Consider the following 23,764-nt stretch of genomic DNA (forward strand, 5'->3'; position numbering starts at 1 on the left):
GATTCCAGTTCGGCGCAAAGACGATTCTTCATGTCGTCAGTTTGCACACTTCTTGATGGTCCGGGATTTTTTGGGTGATTTTCTATATGATAAACTTAATAAATTATAGCGTAATGAAAATTGCATAATTAGATCTGGACCACCCTATAGTACAAATTAAGTAAACAGGCAACCAAATAGTTGAAAAGAAATAAATGAATTGTTCTGAGATTGCAGAGTCTGAATTTAAATCTTGCCTCATGCATAACGTAGAATTCGCACTATAACATGACGTAAGCACAAAAGCGGAAATGTACTTACGCACAGAAAAATCCAGATGCAGGAATCTGTGCATACACAAACTTCCATGTTCTTCCGCTACATAAATCCCGATCAGCGTGAAAGCAATGCTCGTGCACACGCCTGCTGTCCTGCCCCAACTCCTCCCAGAATTACGCCTCTTTGAATATGCAAATCAATATAAATAGCCCTTAAGCTCAGCCTTCTGTGAAAAGACAATGGGAAAAGCACGGGGGAACATATAAGAATTTCATCGAGTACCAAGTGGAGGCAAAGGAAAAACGTACTAATTGTTGATTTAAACAGTGGTATAATAAACAAAAGGAAGTTGATCGAGTGACAGAGTGTCGAAGAAACTCAAAAGCTCAAGTTCACAAAGTTGAACAGTGCCTGAAATAAAAAAGAAGCTGTAAGATATCAAAGTCGCCGTGAAAAGGCGAGATGTAGCCCACCGTCTGAATGTCATATGAAAGCTTATTAGGGCACAGAGAAAAAAAAATAGGCACACAGTGGGGAAAAAAGCACAAAATGTCAACTTTAATCTCGAAATTTCCACTTTAATCACATAGTTTTTGTCGTTAAAGCAGAACATCATAACCTTCATCTTAAAATCATTTAATTTACTAGTATCTCAAATCTCATCGTAACTAAAGTAGCACGTTAAATGCTTTGTTTTGTATTTGATCTTCTATGTGCTCTATGTGTGTGAATCACTACCTGCTTCTTAAACCATCTTTCTCTTCCTCCGACAGGACATAGAATCCATTACATTTGTGATATTACAGCTCTCTGAATAATTAAAATACTGAGATGTATACGTGATATATTTTTCATGATGATAGGAATGAAAGCGGCGGCACGGTGGCGCAGTGGTAGCGCTGCTGCCTCGCAGTTAGGAGACCTGGGTTCGCTTCCCGGTCCTCCCTGCGTGGAGTTTGCATGTTCTCCCCGTGTCTGCGTGGGTTTCCTCCCACAATCCAAAGACATGCAGGTTAGGTGGATTGGCGATTCTAAATTGGCCCTAGTGTGTGTTTGTGTGTGTCCTGCGGTGGGTTGGCACCCTGCCCAGGATTGGTTCCTGCCTTGTGCCCTGTGTTGGCTGGGATTGGCTCCAGCAGACCCCCGTGACCCTGTATTCGGATTCAGCGGGTTAGAAAATGGATGGATGGATAGGAATGAAAGCATGTTATTAAATATGGGAACACGGTGGCGCAGTGATTGTAAGCGACCTTCGATGAAATATTTTATTGTAGCAGTACTGTCTCTTTCAAACATACTAACCTCCAATTCCTGTCCTTACTTTTCTTTCCCCAAATACCCAATCGCCACACAATCAGCTCTGTAATAGACGTTAAGCCATCTGTAAGCTTACAACGACGATTTTTCTAAACTTTTAAGGAACATTGAAATATCTTCGTAGTACATGTTTAATTATTCTATCCATCTATCCATCTAGGAATTGCGCCAGCCCATAATAATGTTTAATTATTAACAATATAGATTATTTAAATGAAATTTAAGTTTTATCTGTATAATATAATCAACATATTTTGCTGCATTTCATCTTAAAAATTATATCATCATCATATGTAAATACGCGCTTTATAAAGTGGTGCAGGTTGTGCAATATTATAACTATAGTGCAAGTTTACAGTGAGGTGATTGTACTTATAAGTTGTAACAGATAGGGGGCGCCATCGCTCCCTTGAACCCTTGTCCAAGACGTCAGACACCAGATAAAATTCCAAATAGTTTTTTTTTATTAAACAACAGTGCACAAAATACCCTCTTCTCCACAATACTCATACTCAATAACACAATACACTACAATAATACAATCCTCCACTCCCAGATGCGTTGCCACCCTTCCACCCATCTCAGCTCAATGCTCTGGTGTCTCTCTCAGTCTTTTATAGTCCTTGTCCCGGCAGTGTTTCGCCCTCTCTGTCCACGTGACTAGGAACACTTCTGGGTCAGATAAAAATCCCTTTTCTTTACCCCGGAAGCACGTCATTCCCCTTGTCCATGTGACTCAGACATACTTCAGGGGTGTAGGGAAAATAGTCACTGCTCCTCCCTGCAGCGCCTTCTAAAGGCCCCCATGGTATCCAGCAGGGCTGTAAAGGAAAACTCCAATGTCCATAATTCCCTGCTGGCATTGGGGGCACCTCCATGCTGCAGGGAGGGCTCCACCTGGCGGCATGGGGGTATTGGCTGGGATGAACGTCTGGCCATCTATCACAAAGTAGAAACAGTTCTACAAGGAGCACTTGATGGACTGATTGACTGTGCTTAAAGTTCTTGTGATAAAACTATTTCTGAACCGTGAGGTCCGTACAGGAAAGTCTCTGAAGCGTTTTGCTGTGGCTGAGGCAGTGTGTGTTTGATGCTGTATCCCGATAATTCTCTTTCCGATCAGCTGCTGCTGTGATTCCCCATTCAGATACAGTGATATAAATACTCCTAGTGGTGCAGTGAGAGTAATATCGAAAAACTTGATCTGCTGTGGCAACCCTTAACGGGAGCAGCTGAAAGAAGATAATAATTATAAAATAGTGCAGTGAGAGTAATAGCGCTAAAGCAATTATGGTATTTGGAATACTATACCGTTTATACATGAGGCCCCTGCTCTGGTGGAAACTATGAATTAAAGAAAGTCTCCCATGTTAGGTGAAAAACTGGGCAGCTCATACGAGAAACGTTAGTGCTGATAAACTAAATGTCACAAGTTATTTTGTCACCTGAAGGTACTAAGTGTTAAAATCTATATATATAATTCACTAAGAGAAGACACCCATGGAAAGCACGCTGGAAGGGGCGTGGATTCACTGAGCCGCCGACAAGTAAGACACCTATGGCGCACGCAGGAAGGAGCCACGCCTACCAACTCCTGGCACCTCCGAGCCAAGTTGACTGTTCATAGAGGCATGTTTCTCGCGGAGGTGAGTTGCCATATGCAGCGTGTAAAACGGTTTGCGAGGGGTATCCCATAGGATCCTTAAAACAATCCTTTACAACTGAGGTTAAAACACAATAAAATAAGCAGTCTTTAAAAACCGAGTTTTCGGTTACGACGCATGACTGCGTGCACCATAGCAAACTGTTTTACACGCTACATACAGCAATTCGCATCTGCGACAAACATGCGTCTTCTTAGATGCACCTGCAGGAACAAGGAAAGTCTACGTGAGTCACAGGTGCATCTGAACTGTGCAAAGACGACAACGACTCAAGTGACGAGTTGGAGGTGGGCACATGAGCGATGGCGGTCTGCCAGTTTTCAGTCACGGACGATTGTGTGTTGGTTCGTTCCGTGCATTGTTATAATGTTGCTTTTCTTGCTGATTTATTACATTACCGATTTTTCAAATGTTAATTTTCTCCCTGTGCTTAAAAATCATTAAAAAACTGGCCTGATTATGCGGCGTATGGTACGCCACGGGTTGGCTAGTTATTTTTAAAATAACATCAAAGTACTAGTACTCATTTTGCCAAAAGAGGCTGTCTGTGCTCTGTGTGAAGAACTACAGTTAGCTCAGATAAGTCTAAATACTTGGGAATATCAAATTTTAATGAGGTGTGGGGTGTGTTTCACCCCCTACCATAATCTAAGAAACTACATAGGGAACTAATCATATTCAGCCCCTCTTTGTTGTTCTTTATTGTAGAGATGACTAGTGGACAAGCACATGACCTTTTCAGGCTTTAATCTGGCAAACACTGCTCAAATAGCACACCAGTATCTTTTGTCTCGTTTTCGTCCTCCTCCTCAAGTGCAGTCTCATTCTCTTCCAACTCTGTCTCTCTGATGATGGTTCTCTTTTATCTTGAACCTGGGAGTGCTTATAGGAGTGAGACATTAATCTGTGGAAGCACTTCCAGGTCACATGGAAGCAACAAGTTCCTTTCCCATAGAGCCCCCTCTGGGGTTGTCCTCATAGACTCCAACTCCCAGGCAACCCTACAGGCTAGTCAGAGGGCCTCTGCCACCCCTCATGCCAAGGTATGAATTTTCCATAAAAAGCCATTTTCTCTGGTTCTTCCATTACTCGTCACTGATATCAACTGGGGATCTGCTTGGCTGGGCTGAATCTCAACTCCAGCGGTCCTCCCATTACATCAACTGGCCTTCCTCATCCTCCGTCAGGATGCCAGACCATCCTCCCCAGTACTTACACTATTCTAAAGATTTCAACCTCAAGGAATACAATTTTGGTGTTCATTTTTAATTTTAAAAATGCCCTGGATGAGTTTAAAATTATCAGCGTTATGCTACAACAGCATTGTGATTTCCTTATAGGTATCACTATTTTCTGACATTTGTGTTATGGGTTTCCAAAGCTACACATCCAAAATTCTGTATGCCGGTATGTTCGACGTATGACGTCTTTAAGTCAACTGTATAAATGTCAGTAAGTTCACCTTCATCTAATGCGACATTGAATAAAAATTGTGTGTTTGTTGCGACTATTCTTGTTGGTTTATTTCAGGATTAAAGCCATTTATTCCAGCTTCCTAACCATGATTCTTGTTTTGCCCCTTGATGTTTTGAAAGATCAACTTCAACGAACTTAGCTTGTGTATGGCTTACATCTCCACTCCTAGTTCTTACTAAAATTCTTTTCTGTTTCTCTGAGGCAGGACAGTGTGCACGAATGAGCCTCACGATGGCATGGTGGTGTCCTGTCCAGGTCTGGTTCATAGGCCCTGAACTCCACGTCAACCCTGAATTTTATTGTGTATCTTTTGAAAGGGTGCATCTCTAGGATGGAGCAGGTCAAAGATAAGCCACTCTAACTGTCTTATAAATGTACAAATCATACTGCTGTGCTTTTCTAAAGGCAGAATAAGAGAAGGGAAAAAAGACCATCTAAATAAATGAGATCAATTATTATCACTAATTGTGAATTTGGCTGAAATAAAACCCTGCAGCCACAGTGGGTCCTCAGCACTGAGTTTGGGACCCACTGGCCTGCAGGAGGTCTGTATTTCTGTGTTGTTCAGCGATGTTCTAACACCTTGTCCAGTACTGCTTTCTGCCTGCCTCGCATCTGTTGGGAATGTATTATTAGCTTAGGTCTAGCATTTGTCCTTGGAATTTACAGTATGTGTTATTGTTTTTATTTATTTTTTTATAAAGCACTTTAAAAACAATATCAAGGCTGACTAAAGTGCTGTACAATAAAAACCCAACATATCAGACACCCAATAACCAAGGGTAAATGAAACAGAAACACATAAACACATAAGAGCTGAAGAGATTCATCATAAAAAGTATACAGATAGCCAACATATCATACTGGGTTAAAAGTTTTTAAAATAAGTTTTAAAGACAAGTGAAGGAGCCTGCCTAACATGCAACAGCAAATTATTATTATTATTAATTGTTATTTTTTGTATCATCTACGGTGGCCCTGAGAGGCAAAGTGTGGAAAAAAACACACAAAATAAACATTCACAAAAAACACAAGAAATTAATAAAAACACAATAGAACAAATTAAAAAAAAACACTGTTGTATGTTTATTTTGTGTGTTTTTTTCCACACTTTGCCCCTCAGGGCCACCGTAATCATCATAACATCCATCCATCCATTCTCCAACCCGCTGAATCCAAATACAGGGTCACAGGGGTCTGCTGGAGCCAATCCCAGCCAACATAAGGCACAAGGCAGGAACCAATCCTGGGCAGGGTGCCAACCCACCGCAGTCATCATAACTTCTTGTCTTTATTTTGTGCAGTTTATGTTCATGATCATCGCCATTTTGGAACTTTGCATACTGCACTTTATTAGACATGTGATGTACTTTGCTGCCTGATTTTTTTATGTCACAATTATTAAATTACAGAGGATGGTCCTGCTAACTACCAGTATTCTCATTTTAAGAAATGAAAATAAAAACAGTGCCACTTGTTATTAGGACACATTATATTATATTATGTCCTGTTCAAATGTTACATTCCGCTCTTGTTTTTTTCTGCTTTCTAGATGTTTATATTAAATGATCTAATACTCCTAGTAAAACCTAAAATCCTTTGATATGGGTGTAAATATACAGACCAGATCTACAGGTAAGTAATACAAAAATCACATATATATCCGAATAACAATTTAAAGCACAATTCAAAGTCATACACTTAATATTGGTTATATTTGCTGCAAACCACTTCATCCAAGTCGTCATGCATTTATCCTTTTGGACGAATGTTGGTAATGCTGAGGTCACGCTCCACACATTTGCTCAACCCTTTCTTGTCAATGGTACTCAGCCATGCACTGGAGTCACACACAACTCTTACATAAGTCCTCCAGCAGCATCTGGCTGTCTTCCTTGGGGACAGCATTCAGTTAAAAATAAAATGCCTCATTTCAAAAAGTTATAACTAGGTTTACAGCTTGTTCCTATTATAAAATGTCAGGTCCTCAGTCTCTGCCCCTTCACTTTCAACAGTGAAAGCCAAATTTAAATACAATTGGGAAAATTCTTCAGTATATCATATTTGGGTAAATCATTAACTAATTCTTCAAAGGAACTAATAAATATTACCTTTTTAAATTTATCAAATAACATTAATAAAGATTTTAAGCATCTTAACTCATTGTCATTATCATGGGAAGATAAAATTTTAGCAACAAAAGTGATTGTACTTCCAAAGGTCTTGTATCATTTTCGCACCATTCCTTTTTTGCTTCCTACCAAACTTCTAGAAACCTTGCAAAAAGATATATTTCAATTTATTTGGAAAAGCAGTAAGCCCAGAATAAACAGATCTACTCTGACAAGACTCAGTCCCATGGCAGTCCCCGACCTGCATGACTACCACAGAGCAGTAAAGTGAAATCAGACGATGGTGGTCTCTTGACAGTTCTAAATGTTGGGGTCAAATAGAGCAGTACATAAGTGGATATTCGGATTTGGTAGATTTGCTTTGGTTTGTTCAACTTGGATGTAATTTACCTTCCTTTTTATTAACTGTAGTTTCTTCAGCAGTGTTTGTTTGGAAATCTTGTCAACGTAAAAATAAAGAATTTTCTCTTCCTCTCAGAATGCTTCCTTTAACTAACCCAGATTTAAATCTATGCACATGAAAACAAGATTGACTTATCACATTGGCCTGGCTTAATTCCAGCAACAGCCTTCACTCCTTTTAGTTTCTCCATGAACACTTTAATATCTCATATAAGGAATTTTATAAATATCTTCAAGTACGCAGCTGTATTAACTCCCGCTGTCCTGATCCTATTGACAGCTTTTGTGCGATGGTTTACAGATCCTTCTTCTGAAACTAAAGGAATTTATTCATTACTAGATAAAATAAATGCATCTTCAAAATACACATCTATCTTAAAATGGGAAAGAGAACTAAACCATACTTTTTCTGACAAGCAGTGGCTCTTGGCCTTGGCTACATTACACAAATCTGCACTTACGTCAAGTCAAGTCAATCTGGGGAGCATGCACTGGCACAGTGTGTTGCCGCACCCACCACATGACGAAACAGCTCGGGATCCCGGTTGGCAACCCCTGGCAGACACACGGTCCAGTCCCATCCTTCGGAAATGACCCTCTATCTGCCGCAGCCAGGTGTTACGTGGGCAACTCCTTGGCCTGGTCCAGCCGCTTGGGTCCTTAACAATGAGGATCCTACAAGCTTGATCACCCTCAGGGAAACGTGCCACATGGCTGTAGTGCCGTAGCTGACGTTCCCTCACAATGTAGTTAATGTGCTTCATTCGGGACTCTGTGAGCAACTGCAAATTTGACACAAAGTCAAACCAACGGTACCCAAGGATTTTCCGGAGAGACACAGTACCAAAGGAATCCAGTCTTCGTCTCAGGTCACTGGATAGCATCCATGTCTCACAACCATATAGCAAGACAGGAAGCACCAGGACTTTAAGACTTGGACCTTCGTCCTTTTACATAGATATCAGGAGCGCCACACAACCCTTTCCAGTGACCTCATGACCACCCATGTTCTCCCAATCTGTCTACTGACTTCATAGGAAGAGTCACCAGAGACATGAATGTCACTGCCGAGGTAAGTAAACCTCTCGACAAGGTCGACACTCTTTCCGCAGACAGACACAGTGCTGATGGCTGTCCCCAAGAGGTCATTAAAGGCCTGGATCTTGGTTTTTATCCAGGACACTCGCAAGCCCAGACACTCAGACTCCTCGCTCAGTCTCTCAAGCACCCTGATCAGAGCCTCCACTGACTCTGTGAAGATCACAGCATCGTCAGCAAAGTCAAGGTCTGTGCAAAAACACACCTCTGACGAAAAACAGAATCAACTGGGAAAAACGCAGAGGTCCTGCCTTCAATCTGCACAGCACTCACAGTACCAGTGTACAGGTCAGCCATGATATCCAGTAACCTCGAGGGGATCCCGCAAACCCTCAGGATGTCCCATAGGGCAGCTCGATCAACTGAGTTGAACGCTTTACACATTTACAATCTACACATAGCATTAAACATATAGAACTTAGCTTGAAGATGATCTATAGATGGCATCTCACTCCTGTGAAATTAGCTTAAGCTTATTCAAACTGTTCCCCTTCATGCTGGAGGTACTGTGGCAAAAATGGTACACTTATACATATGTGGTGGTCCTGTAAATTAATTTATCATTATTGGTTGGCAGCTCAGAAATTTCTCTCATACTCTTTTAAACTGAAAATTAAATTAACTCCTCAGTTGGCTTTGCTTGGATTGGGGATAGACAAATGTCAACCAAATTGTCAACATTTTTATTTTACAAACGTTGTTTGCAGCAAAACTAGTTACAGAAATCATCTACTGTATTGCTTTGAAAATATCTGACATCTTAGAAGAAATAGACCTCTGTGCTTCTTTTAAAGAAATGATTGTAATTAAAACGATACCTTCCCTAAATATGAAAAGGCTTGGTTATACTGGTTTTCACACACGTGTGCTTAAGAGACAGTCAACAAGCTGTGAGGTGAGTGAAGTATCATCGGACAGGGGGCTGTTTTGTGGTAATAATGCCTCTCTCTCTCTGATCTTGTAGAACAAAAGAAGATAAATAAATCATTATCATCATCAACAAACCACTTCCTGGAAAACAACATCACTACAAATCACTCTTTCTGTCTTCCAATGATGGCGTCACTTCCATCTGAACCAAATGACATCACTTCTGGTCTCACGAAAATGACGTCACTTCCATCCAATAAGAATGACGTCACTTTCCAGTCCCACAATGATGACGTCACTTCAGTCCAATATGAATGCCGTCACTTCCGGTCCCACGATGATGACGTCACTTCCTGCCACATCACCTCGGTAAGGCCATTTTGCATACTGTATAAAAACCCAGCAATACTGTACCTGTCTGTCGAATGTTTGATCTATTTTTCAATCAAAATTGGACCAACAAAAGTCTTTTCAACAATATAAGGGGCTAATCCCCAAATCTTTATAATTGTTTGTGACTTAATTCATCACATGGTATAAAGGCCCATGTATTAAATAAAGACGTTACTTTAATTAGGTTCTGTAGACTAAACTTCATGATTGCACACATTAACAAGTGTTCGATGGGTTTGAAAAGGTGAGGCTACCCCATTTTTTTTTTGCTGTTCCTTCGTTACTATTACTTTATATGTTATTAGTAATGAAGAATTTTCTCTTTTAGTTGATGGTTCACTGTTCTATGTAACTTCCATGTATTAACATTCCCTTTAATTAATGTTTTGGGTAATATTGGTAAATAGAGATAATCTCATTGCTGTGTAGTATACAGGTGTTGAACTCCAGGCCTGGTGGGCCACCGTGGCTGCTGGTTTTCATTCTAACCCTTTTCCTAATCAGTGACCAGTTTTCACTGCTAATTAATTCCTTTCCCTTCATTTTATTCCTGTTTTTAAGGACTCAGTCTTCTGAATTGACTCTTTTCTTCAATAAATGACAGCCAAACAGAAATGAGATGTGAAAGGAGCCAACAGATGACCAGCTAAATTGGGGCTTCAAACTCCAACCAGGTTCTTAATTCCACAGCTCATTGCTGTTTTCCTTCTGCTACACCAGACATTTCCAAAACTGTTGATTTTCTGTTTTTTCTAAGAACACCACCAAAAAGTTTTGGTGACTTCGGAGATCAACCTTACTGAGACCCTCACCTTTCTCTGTGTTCAAATTATGTGGTTAGCTGGTGATGTGGCAGCTTGTTTTGGGTCTCATTATTGTTTGGCTGCTAATTAAGGAAAAAGAAACAACTAAGTGATCTGAGACATGTTAACTAAAACTAAGGCAAAAGAAGTTAATTAGCAGCAAAAACTGGTTACTAATGAAGAAGATGGTTAGAATGAAAACCTGCAGCCACTGTGGCCCTCCGGGACTGAAGTTTGACACCCCTGATGTCGTATGTAATGTTACAGGGATGTTTTCCACTGTACATTGGATTGCCTACCCTTTAATAAAAATCAGTTAAAAAAAAGATAATGCCTCTGTTCTTCTCATTGATAAACCAAGACTAGGACATGAGGGCCTGTGATTGCGGCTGGCTGATGTTTGTTTAGTGGGAGGCACAGGGTCCTGTTGTACTCAAAGATTCCGATGGAAAGGCAGGTAAGCTGATAGCCGGCCTTGTTCCTGACACCAATGTGCTATGTTTTCGGCCAGCAGTCCCCGCCATAAACAGGTGTACCACTGCACCTTGTCTTTTTCTTGACAGTGAAATGCGTTTCACTCAGGCCTGCAATGTCAGTGTTGTATCTTGCGACTTCCCTGGCAATGATAACTGCTCTTCTTTCTGTATGATCACTAGATATTCCAAGTAGTGCACTTCATTGGTTTGTTTTAGAAGTTTAAACCTAAATTAGGTAATTCTGCTGGATGTAGGTTTCTAGCCATAAAAGAGCCAAGATGTCTTATTTTAAGACACCTACTCTTACAATACAAGCAGAAGGGACCATGAATAAGACTGATAAGTTGCAAGCTGAGCAACTTGCTCTTCTGTCAGACGATAATTTAGCAACTCTTCACCATGGAGAAATTTTTGACTTCTGAAATCACAGTCATTCTTGCTTGGACACAAAGACACTCCTTACTACAGGGGATTAACAAGTTGCCATTGACAGTGTGGACATGTGAAGTCTATCCTGAAGGGTATGATGAGTTATAAATGTAGCAATTAACACCCCCGTCATCAGGAGATAGCCTCTTAAGGAAGTAATAGTGGCTTATTATAATTCTTGATGTATACTCATCTGGGACTAATGCATGATTTCATTCAATCTGAATTTTGTTCAATTATGTGAGATTACAGATAGACGTAACGGATGAAAAAAAGAAACCTGAAGAAAAAAGCATAGAATAGAAAGAAAGCAGTGGCATGGATTAAGCTGAATCTCAACCTTTGAAACATTTGCAAAAGATTCTGCCATGTATTTTTTTATTCAGGTCTAGTTTGCACAGAAAAGTTTAATTGTGGCCTTTTGTTGTCTGAGACACATTTAAATAAAAAAAATAAAATTATATTTAAATGTATTTTTACATCACTGGTAATGATTTGCGAATAATCGACTGTCCTTACAGTTTTCTAAACTCGTACTGCAATGGGATATGGTGTGGCACTGCCCTCTAGTGTCTCATCTGGGCACCTCACCTTTAGCCTGGCACAGACCTCAATGGAGAGAACACAAGTATACAAAAAGATAGAATCCAAAGATGAAACAACATAGTTTACATTCTGACTGATTTATTTCATCATAATCCCAATATGTTTTTTTTTCTTCTTCAGTGTTGTTTTTCATCACAGCCCAGCAATGGAGTGCCCCACATTAGCCATCTGTTGTAAATTATAATGGTTTTGAGCAGGGTGACAGAAAACATTTGATAGAGTGCTCAGCTAGGAAAGAAGCAAAGAAACGAAAAGACATTACAGTATATCCTGATAAAAGCTGGCTATTCGGTGGCCCCGGACCAAGGAACATTACAGCTCATCTAGTTTGCAACATTGTTTTTTATTTTCAGAAAGAAGGTAAAATAATTTAAGACGGATTTGTCTCATCTCGTCTCATTTTCTGAAACAATTTTTCCTGGTGGTGGCACGGTGGCGCAGTGGGTAGCACTGCCGCCTCACAGTTAGGAGACTGGGGTTCGCTTCCTGGGTCCTCCTGCGTGGAGTTTGCATGTTCTCCCCATGTCTGCGTGGGTTTACTCTGGTTTCCATCCCACTGTCCAAAGACATGCAGGTTAGGTGCATTGGCAATTCTAAATTGTCCTTGGTGTGTGCCCTGCCTGGGGTTTGTTTCCTGCCTTATGCCTTGGGATTGGCTCCAGCAGACTCCTGTAGCTAGGATATAGTGGAATGGGTGGATGGATTTTTCCTGGTGAGGGTCACAGTGACAGAAGGCTAGGCAGGTCATCCCAGACTTCCCTTTCCCCTGCTGGAGATTCCAGTTGTTCCTGGGAGCCAAGAGATACAACCCCTCCAGTGTGTCCTGGGTCTGCTGCAGGGTCTCTACCCAGTGGGACATGCTTGGAGTAGCTCTGTGGGAGCCCCAAACAACCTCAATTGGCTTCTCCTGAATCACTGGGTTTTTGATCCTGTCATAGAGTGTCAGCCTGGCAGCCCTGAGAAGAAATCTCATTTCTGCCTCTTGTACTTGCAATCGTTATATGTTTTCGGTCATTACCACAGGTCATGACCATAGGTGAGGACAGAAATGCAGATTGACAAGTAAACTGAAAGCTTTGTGTTTGTCAGGCTCAGCTCCTTCTTCACCATGATGGACCAGTACAGTGAGTGCAGAACATCTGCCATCACTCAAATGCACTTGTCAATCTCACATTCCCTTTTTCCATCACTCATGAACAAAATCCAAAGACAAATGAAATCCTTCACAAAGGGCAGATGTTGCTCCCAATGTTCCCCCACCCCCTTTTGTGGAGAAAGCAATCAACTTTTTTTGCAAGAGAGAACTTTGACATCAAACATAGCGGTGCTGATCCTCATTCCTGACACTTCCCATTTAACAGCAGATTCCTTGAGAGCACACTGAAGGTCACATTCAGATGATGCAAAGAGGACAGCATCATCTGCATAAAGCAATGATGCTACCCCTACACTCCTTAAATGGACACCCTCACATGTTTGGCTGTGCTTTGATATCCTGTCCATGAAAACCAAGAACAGGACCGATGATGTCAAGACAGCCTTGATGGAGCCTAATTGCCACAATGAACAAATTCGACTTAACGCTAAGTATACAGACACAGCTCTCTCTGCATTCATATAGGAAACTTATATCTCAACAAATAAAATACTTTCAACATCTGTGGTTGGATTTCATCCACCTCAGCAGCCTAACCACCATGGAGTCTTCAGATCACCACAGTGACTTCTGCAACAGTGATGGAGACTCTCACACTGGACGTGTCCAATGCTGCCTTCTGGTAGGAGGGCATATCCTCTGAGATGAGGAGTTTCTCAATGTTTTCCTTCCAAAGCTCAACAACTTCCCCTTTCTATCACTGCTTTACACTGTCTGGCATGTTTATGACTTCCCCTCTTGAGGTGTTGAACTGTATGCGAGCACAGCATTGGGGCCATTTGATAGTCTTTCCCCATGGCCTCTTTAAACTCCTCCAATGAACAAGCTTTTGCTTCCACAACCTGTTTATTAGCCTGTTAGAACCTCTTCTCCAAGTTAGGGGATCCCTTAGAATATATTTCTCTGAAGGCTATTTCACTCTGACAACTTCTGTCATCTCTGGTGTCCATCCTCGAGTCCTAGGGTTGCTTCCATAAGAAGCCCTGGTTTCCTTAGGACCACAGTTTTTAGCAGTCACTTCCACAACTGAGGTCTTCAACAGGATCCTTTTGGACACAAATGTCCCTGACCTCACTCTGCACATGGGACAAGCTCCTTTGAGGTAGGAGGTGAACTCATCATGAGTGGAAACCTCAGCCAGACGTACCCAGGACACCCAAACTGCTTATCTAGGTTTCCATGGTCTATTTGCTCTTTACTTCAAATCCAACTCATTACCAAGTCGTTATCAGTTGACAGCTCTCCCCCTCTTTTCACCCACGCAACCAAATATATGACCTCTGGCTAGATGACACAACTACAAAGTCTATTATCACCCTTCGACCCATGGTGTTTTGGTAGCAGGTGTACTTCTAAGCATCCTTGTGTTGAAAACATGATGTTTGTTATGGACAATGAATGACCAGCACCGAAATCCAATAACAAGTCACTCTTCTGGATCAGATCTAGCAGACCGCTCCTCGCAATCATGTACCTCCATGAATCTCCATCATTCCTGACCCAATCATTGAAGGCCCTCAATAAGACAATGAAATCAGTCAGCGGCTTCATTTTAAGTATCTCATCCACCTTCTCTAAGAACACTTAATACCCCAAACAGCTGTATGGTGTACATGCACAAACAACACTCATAGTTTTCCTGTCTACGACTTGTAGCCACATTGAAGCAACCCTCTCGTCCACAGGAGAAAACTCTACCAGGAGCTTGTAAGTATCCTGACACCTGCCCGAGGTCTTTCACACACTGGAACTCCAGAGCAGAAGAGAGTGCATCCATAATCAAGAAATTTGGCTCCAGAACCCATGGTAAATATGGCGGTATGCCAACTATATCTTGCTGGTAGTTCTCCACTTCCCATACCAGCTCAGGTTCTTTCCCTGGCAGAGAGGTAATATTCAAAGTTCTCAAATCCAGTCTCCAGTATCAAGGTCTAGTCTGTTTAGGTCTTCCCCACCACGCCATCCCCTGAATTGGCGTCATATCTGATCCTAACCATTCATCTTGCAGGTGGTTAGCCTCCACTTCGCCATTTTGGGCTAAACATGGCCGGGTATTGTGAGTTGCTCAAATTTTTTTTTATTTCGTACCATGATGAGGGGCATTGAGAACCATTCTTTATCCGACCTTTCACACCAAGCCTCTTTGCCAAGGGAGACACTGCCAGAAGCACTAAGGTCCAGACAACCCAGATCTGAGCACCCCCAAAGAGCACAAGCCCCAACTCTGCATCAAGGAGATGGTCCAGAGTCCATGATGTGATTTGTGTTTTAGTTAAATAGATGAAGTCCATCCATCCATCCATGCATTGATACACTAATGCAGATATTTTTATGGTAGCATCAGGAGCATTACTAACATGGGCATAAGTCCACTCATGAATGTATGAACACCAACTCACAGATTGTTGCTAATTAATCCAACATATATGAATTTGAAACCACTACGCCACCATACAATTCATCTATGCAGTCACAACTTATATGTCAAAAGTTTTACAAGTTTACCATGATTCCTTGTATGTGGCTTTCTTAGTTCATTTTGTATTTTGCTTTACTTTACATCTTATTTCTTTTGCTGAATGACCAAACAATGTGTGCAGCTCAGCAGTCTTAGACTTTACTCCTCTGTGGTTGACTAGCTTCATATTTGGATGCAATAAAGTAGGCTTGCATGAATTTGTTTTCCACTTGGGACATGGCAACCTGCTTTTCAGAATACTGCCTTGCAGGGAGGTGGTCGGATGTCAAGGTTTTTAGCTGTACCTGTGGATTATTAATTTAGAAGTGAGGTTGGCAAAGGTGGTGGTGAGGTGCTCTGCGATCTTATGATCAAGTGTTATCATTCTTGGCAAAAGTTATGTCCAAAAAGTCACACACTTCAAAGGTGCATTTTAGACTGCTAATGTGGGTTTCTTCAGGTACTGAATTCTGGCAAAAACCTGAGAATTACACCATTTAAACTATGTTGAAAAGCATCTTTAAACTCAGACTACTAATTTACTTACCTTTTCCACATTTTTCTATTAATGGATGCTGCTCCTCTAAAGAAAAGTGAAAAACTTTTTTCGTAAAGGTATGCAAATTAATTCAAAATCTAAAACTGAAGTCTTTCATTCATATAAGCAATTTAGACCCCTAATTCAGTATTTTGTAGTAGCCACTTTTTGCGGCAAATACAGCTTGGAGTCTTCTTGAGTAAGTCTTTATAAGCTTTGCACACATGGATTTGGGCAGTTTATTCCATTTTTCCTTACAGATCCCATCAAGTTCTGCCAGACTGGACAGGACGTGCCTATAAAATACCATCTTCAGGTCTCTCCACAGAAGTTCTTTGGAGTTTAAGTCTAAGTTTTGGCTGGGGAGCTTAAGGACAATCTGAGACTCCAGTATTGTCTTGGCTCTACTGTATGCTTTGAGTCATTGCTGTGCTAAAATGGTTGGTCCAGTCTGAGGTTATGTGGACTCTGAAGCAGGTTCTCTTCCAGGACCTCTCTGTATTAGGACTGCATTCATCTTACACTCAGTTCTGAGCGGTCTTCCTTACCCTGTCGATGATAAGCACCCTTATAGCATGACGTTGCCACCATCATGCTTTACTGTAGGGATGGTATTAGGCAGGGGATGAGTATGGCCTGGTCTTTGCTAGTCATAATGCTTGGAATTCTGTCTGAACAGTTCAATTTTTGTCTGATCTGACTGGAGGACCATTTCCCTCAAGCTGTTAGAGTCCTTTAAATACCTTTTGACCAACTCCAATCTGACATATGCCTTTTACTTTCTCTTAATGTATAAAATCATTTATCTTTTTCACATTTTCACATCACTTAGTTAATAGGTGAGAAGAATATTTTTAAAAGAAGAAATATGCCATGGTAGGACAATCCTCTGTCCAATCAGTGAATATGTAAAGGACCTTGCAGTGTCCCAGCGTCCCACTCTGCTGTTTGTTCTCAGTGGTCATCTGTGTGTGTGAAGGATTCCAGACTGCTACCCAGTAGAGGGGCTCCACCAGGCCTCTGCTGTGCACAAGCTGCGACAAAGTGGCGATTTACTTCTATTCCTCAATCCTTCAAACTACATTATAGCAATCACTCTTCTTCTACACTGTGGTCTTCAGTAAAAGTAGAAAACAGTTCAAGTTCTCTTAAATTTCAATTTCATTTTCAATTTGTGACTTAGCACTTTTGTGGCGTCCTTCTTTTCTCTGCGAACAGAAGCTGGACTCCATGTTCTAGCCACACGCGGCCTCGCATTATGTCTCTTTTACCTGCTCTGTTTATGAAAGCAACGATACGGCAGCACAGTCTTTTATGCTGTAATGTGAATTGTGCTTCTGTCAGGTGACTTTTGACTTATGCTGCTACTCATTTTAGTAAGTGTTACCGAGTGAATAAATGCAAATAAGAACTTCATTGCACCTGTTATAGATAGCCACATAAACTTGAAATTTAGATATTCTGTTTAAAACATATATTTCTACATCCTCGGGGGACCTGCTGTAGTAAAAAAAATATGTGAGTAAAACAAAAAGTACGAACAATGCGTCTCACACGTCAGAGAACACAAATAGTTTCCCTGGGTTTATAAGGAACCTCTTTGAATAGAGCAAATTAAAAATAAAAATGGTACTCTTGCCTTAAAATGAAGGCAGCAGTCCACAGTAAATCACCCACTGTGCAGTATGTTTGACTGTGCATAACAATTGAACAAGTCGTTGAATTAGCATTAGGATTTGGCCTCTAATTAACAAATAGGCCACAGTGAAAAAGTAGAAGCTAACCGGAGAAATAGGAACTGCTGATTTAAGGGGAACCACCTACTCCGAGCCATCTGGCTGTGAAATAAACCTCACGCGTTCTTCCTGCCTGGTTTGCCTAAGCCATTGTTTCTTTACCTGTAATTCTCAGCATCATCACCTTATGAAAGCTAGATAAACTATCTGTGAAAAATGAACCGTTCTGAAATATAACAGCGTGATCCTGTTTGGTGGTCTGCTCCGTCCTCTGAGTCATATAATAATGTGAAGAACAGTAGATAAAATAAATTGCTGATATTATGGATTAAAGACAACATAAACAATCCCATCAAAAGAGAAACAGAAAGGCTGTAAAGAAAGTGCAGTGCTGTCAGAATTGGCAACGGAAGAATAGCCTAATTCCTGCAACGGCTGTCACTTCCAGCCAGTCTGTTAGAGCACACACCCCATGTGGATTGAGGGCACTCATCATCTCACTCCTGCTTCGAGACATATGCTTGATTTTATACCAGGGCACGGCAGACTCTGGCTAGATGTCAGCTCTCAGCACGCGGCTTCCTTGCAATGTATTAGAGCTGCCAGTCCCAATCCTTCATTTGTCAACGTGAGAGAAGGTGAGCTGGACTGTTCTTGAAACTTAAAACGCTTAAAGGAGTACTCCACACAGAAATGACATTTTTAATATGTCACTTACCCTATGTAGTTTTATTTGTCAGGTTCGTCACCTGGCTGGGTTTCAGATTTTTTGTTTTTTATGTCTTTTGTTCATTTTCATTTTTGATGCTTTTATTTGTGTTTATTTTTGGTTCTGTCTATGTATGCAAGCTGCCTTTGTTATGTTTCATGTGTTTTGTGAGTGGTCCCCCAAAGATGAGGGGGTGGCCAGCCAATGACTGCCAAGAACTGCCCTACGCCCTATAAATCATCGGGGTCTTCCACAACTGAAGTTGTGAGTTCTTGAGTTTTACTTGTGCTTAATGATGTACTGGAGTTTGTGGCCTATTGCTCTGTTTTTCGACTATTTCTGGGATTTTGTATTAGGACTCTGATTTTGGAATAGCCTTGAACAAGAAATCTGTGATTTGTTTGTTCTTTGGAGCTTCTCGGGGTAACAGAGCATTTTTCTTGTGGATGTCTTTATATATAAATACTAGCCATGTGTGCCCAACTACGTATGTTGCACGTGTTAGAGTTGTCTGTGAAGGGCTCCCTGTTTAAACGCGGCTGCCAGTCGTGAACTGGGCCCTTCGTTGCACAGCAGTATGATTTTTTATAAGGGAAACAAAATTACAAAAGAAAACCCTTTGACATTGATTTGATAGGAACGGCCTACTCGGAATCACTGCCCGAATCGTAATTATGTGGTGGTGTAGGAGCATTTCTGCTTCTGTCTGTTCACAGTTCGTCTCGTTTTCACAACGCTATCGTTTCCTCTCACGATGTCTTCTCAACCTTTCTCCAATCTCTCAGGTTGCTTTGTGGCAATCCAAAGGGTAATGCAATATACAAGGAGCAATGGTTAATAAAGGGGGACACATAGGTATCCAGGCTCTTTAAAGCATAAATAGGGATCACTTCACTGACATGTGAGCAAGCCACGGTACAACTGTGAGACGCCCAGCACTCGCCGGCTACAACGTAACAATAATAATTTCCGGAATGTGCCGTTACGTTGTCATTCATTTTACCCACTGTCTTTCTTTCATTCATATGTTACGTAGGCACATACCTTTTATCTTCGGCAATCTCATTCTCTAACCAGGCCTCAGGAGCTAACCAGCATAACACCCCTTTCGTTATTCCGGCACATTGTTAACATCCGTGAGTAACAGCAACTTACTAAACTGGAAGGTGGTCTACGCATGCGTGGAATTCGCGGACAAACAAAGATCAAGATCTAAGATCTCTTTAGTTAATTAAAAGCACAACAATTTGTTTAGTTTGAATGCCTGTGTTTTGAGGTGTGACTGGCGTACTACAGTCTTCAGTAGTATAAGCCTGGAGGAGATTCTTAATGCAATGCCTATGTTTAAGCTGTCTCTCTACTGCCATCTAGTGCTTCTTCTTCTAATTCATTCGTGGACAAGCAAAGATCAAGATCCAAGTGAAGATATATAGAGATTCTTCTTTGCCCCTGTTACTAGCCACGTTTGACGCTTCTCCCCTGTAGTTGGCATTTTTGGGACTACAAGCTTTGGAACTCTTTAGTGATTGGAACTCACAGTCCACAACAGTAGCAGAGGCCAAGAAATGTGATCTCGTGGAGCAATTACATATTGATGATTCAAACTCAATGGAACCCTGCGTGGAGCAATTCTGGACACTGGCAAATAATGTGAAAAACATCCATGGAAAAAAGAAATAAAATAGCATAATCCACAGGTCTATAATCCATTTGTATGGTTAGAATGTGGGAAATGTGTGCATTTTTTGACAAAATATTATTAACAGTGTAACAAAAGACAAAAGAGGTCATTAAGATTTAGGGTACCAAATGGCAAACCCTGTATAATTGTTTACAAAACAACAAACACAATTCAATAATCATGAGAAAGAATGAACTGACTCAAGATGGCGGATCTTCCAGTTTTAACTCCTTCCAGCATGGGAAAGGCGCTATACAAATAAAGTGTATTACTATTATTTCTGCCAGGAGGAGGCAGGTTCAAAGGGGTGGACACCACCAAGTGACATCAGTGGTGTAAAAGCTGTCAATCTTCCAGTCTGCAGAGGGAGGAAGAGAAAAGGCATTAAGACACAGCGGCAACCCCTGGAGCGGCAGGGAGTTATCACTAGAACACCTAGGCTGTCCCCTATGTGCACACGTGTGACAACAGATTACTTCCTGAAAACTCCACATTGAATTTTAACAGGAAAAGTGTTTTTTTTCCCACAATACTATGTGGCAAGACAGAATGGATGCTTCTAACAAACTCCAGTAAGAGGTAAGTTACCATTAGGAATAAGAGAACCCCGCTAAAATTGCTCCGCCTCAAGCTCAACAAAATTACAGAAATGTTGGGAACTTGGCGAAGTGAACTGAACTCAATGGGGAAGGAGCAGATGAGTGCATTTTGGGTGAATTCTAATTTTGCAATGGTGTTTAAAGTGCCCCTGAGGGCTAGGGAAGCACCTGCCAACTATGCTGAACTGCTCATTGTGGCTAACTAGTGGCCTGAGCTGTGAGACAGCTGTGCTAACCACTCTCTCCTCATGCCTCCTAGAGAAAAAAATCATCAAGTTAATTAAATGCCAGAACGGTAAAACTTCTTGCAGACAGTGATGACAGGAGAAGGATGTTTGGCCGACCACCAGTTCTTTGGCAGGTACTCCGTTCTCTCGAAATGAAGAGTACAGTTTATTTTTTTCTGATGTGTTGCTTGCTCACTGCCACTGCTACTATAAAAGTGCATTACTAAAGCACTTTGACTCCTCACTCCTCCCCATTTGGATCAGCTGCAGAGCACCGTATTTCCCCAAAATGAGACCGGGTCTTATATTAATTTTTACTCCAAAAGATGCATTAAGGGTTATTTTCAGGGGATTTCTTATATTTATTAATTTCAATTGTAGGGGGCCCTATCGCTCCCTTGAACCCTCAGGTAATACGCCAAATACCAGGTAAAAGTCCAATAACTATTTTTTATTTGGACGAATATGTGCACCAAGCATCCTCCACTCCACACTACTCATACAATAAACAATACTTCTTAATAACAATAATCAATCCTCCACTCCCAGACGCATTGCCAACCTTCCACCCAGCTCAGCTCGTCATTTGGGAGTTCCCAAAGTCCTTATATAGTTCCTGACCCGGAAGTGCTTCCCATCCTTCAGTCCATGACTCCTTATCAATTCCGGGTCAGATAAAAAGTCCTTTTCTTCACCCCAGAAGTACATCATTCCTCCTGTCCATGTGACTCGGACGTACTTCCGGGGCGTAGGGCAAATAGTAGTCCCTGGTTCTCCCTGGAGCGCCCCCTGGTGGTACCGATGTTATCCAGCAGGGCTTTACAGGAAAACTCCATAGTCCATGATGCCCTGCTGGAATTTAAGGCATCTCCATGTCGCAGGGAGGGTTCCCTCTGGCGGCCTGGGGGTATTGGCCATGGACCACATCATGTACAACAATATACATTTATCAAAATACAGTCATGTCATCTTCTTCTTGAATATCGTCACAAATCTCCACATTCAAACCCTGAATTTCAGCCTGAATTTCTTGCTACTCCAGCCACTTTTAGGATCCTACAGCGTCGAGGTGCATGCTTCGATGTTTGATGAATGGTTCGATGTGGCGAAGCAAAATACTGACATACAAATGCATTCATGGTGCTTTTATACTCAAATGTTGCATATTCCCCAACGTGATGACACGGTACATTTTAAAAGTCTCACTTACCATCTTCTGTGCCGTCTTTTTTTTTTTTTATCTTCACACCAGCATCAGAATGTATGGTAGCGTATTTGAGCCACAGAGAAAAAAAATAAGGACACAATGGAAAGGTCTATTTTGTGATTAAAGTGGAAATTTCGGCTTTAACCTCGAAATGTCCTCTTTCACCTAGTAGTTTATCATTAAAGCAGACAGTCGTAAACGTCATCTTAAAACCGACCCAGTAGTTAAATCGCTACACGCTTCTGGGGCTTCCTCCTGATCTGACAGCAGCGGCAAGCAGCAATCCCCACACAGAAAACATTACATTTATGATATTACAGCTCTCTGCACATTTAGAATCCTTACATTTATACCTGATATCACTTTCATGATGAAATGTATGTTACATTTTACAGATAAGTTGTTAACTTAATTTAAATAATAAACACTGTTAATAACTACACATGTGAGGGTGGCACAGTCGCAAAGCGGTAGTGCTGCTGCCTCAAAGGGAGTCACGTCCCTGGTGTCCCCTGCCTGGAGTTTGCATGTTTTCCTGGTGGGTTTCCATAGTGTGCTCCGGTTTCCTTCCAAAGACATGAAGTTTTGGGGATTTGGTGACACTAAAATGACGTTAGTGTATATGTGTGTGCTTGTGTTCACCTTGCAATGAGATGGTGTCCCGTCCAGGGATTTCTGCCTTGTGCCCGATTCTGGCTGGAATGAGCGCAACCTCGGATTGATGGATGTAATCATTAAACATCCTTTTTAGAGATATTGTGGCAAGGGGTCCTCGGAATTTAATGGAATGTTCGGGCACACGAGTCGCATCGCGTGGAGTATAAACCTGGCCTTAGGTGCCTTACTTTTCTTGACTAGGCCTTAGTTTTGGGGTAGGGCTTATATTAAAGAGAAGCCTGAAAATCATGTTAGGGCTTATTTTCAGAGTAGGTCTTATTTTCGAAAAAAATAAAGAAGTAGTCTTATGTATTACACTCAGGTCACATACAAGTCCATACGAAAAGACATTACCTTTAAGACACAAATTCACCAGCACATTTCCAGTTTCCTTTGGTGGGTGCATTTCGTACTAATTTGTAGCATACCAGTAAAACAGTTCTTATTAAGTCCAAACTGAAAGAAGAATTTCATCCAGTGTAGCAGTTGATCAGGTGGATGTCAAAACCAGTAATGGCTGCTGCAGCTTTTTGTTGTCGACAAGAGTTAATATCAGTAAACACGTTTCTTAGAGTTTATTAAACCGTATGGAATGACGGGAAAGCTCCAGTACATAATTTTGTAATGATTTGGTAGACGTTTCCCACCTCTGATTTGAATTAAACTAGCAAGGCTTGTAAGAAGATGTGCTTAACAACCAAAATGAGTTAGGACATCGTTTCTTCAGCGCCATTAAAAGCGTTCATTCTGTAAGCTGTATCATTCCTTTGACTGTAACTGCTTTACTGCAAGTGTACCTTCAAGTGCCACATCAATTAACCAAATCTGTATTCTGTATACCAAAATTTTACTCATTTACATTCAATTATATG

This window comes from Polypterus senegalus, chromosome 7 (genome assembly GCF_016835505.1).
Source record: "Polypterus senegalus isolate Bchr_013 chromosome 7, ASM1683550v1, whole genome shotgun sequence".
NCBI classification, from domain to species: Eukaryota; Metazoa; Chordata; class Cladistia; order Polypteriformes; family Polypteridae; genus Polypterus; species Polypterus senegalus.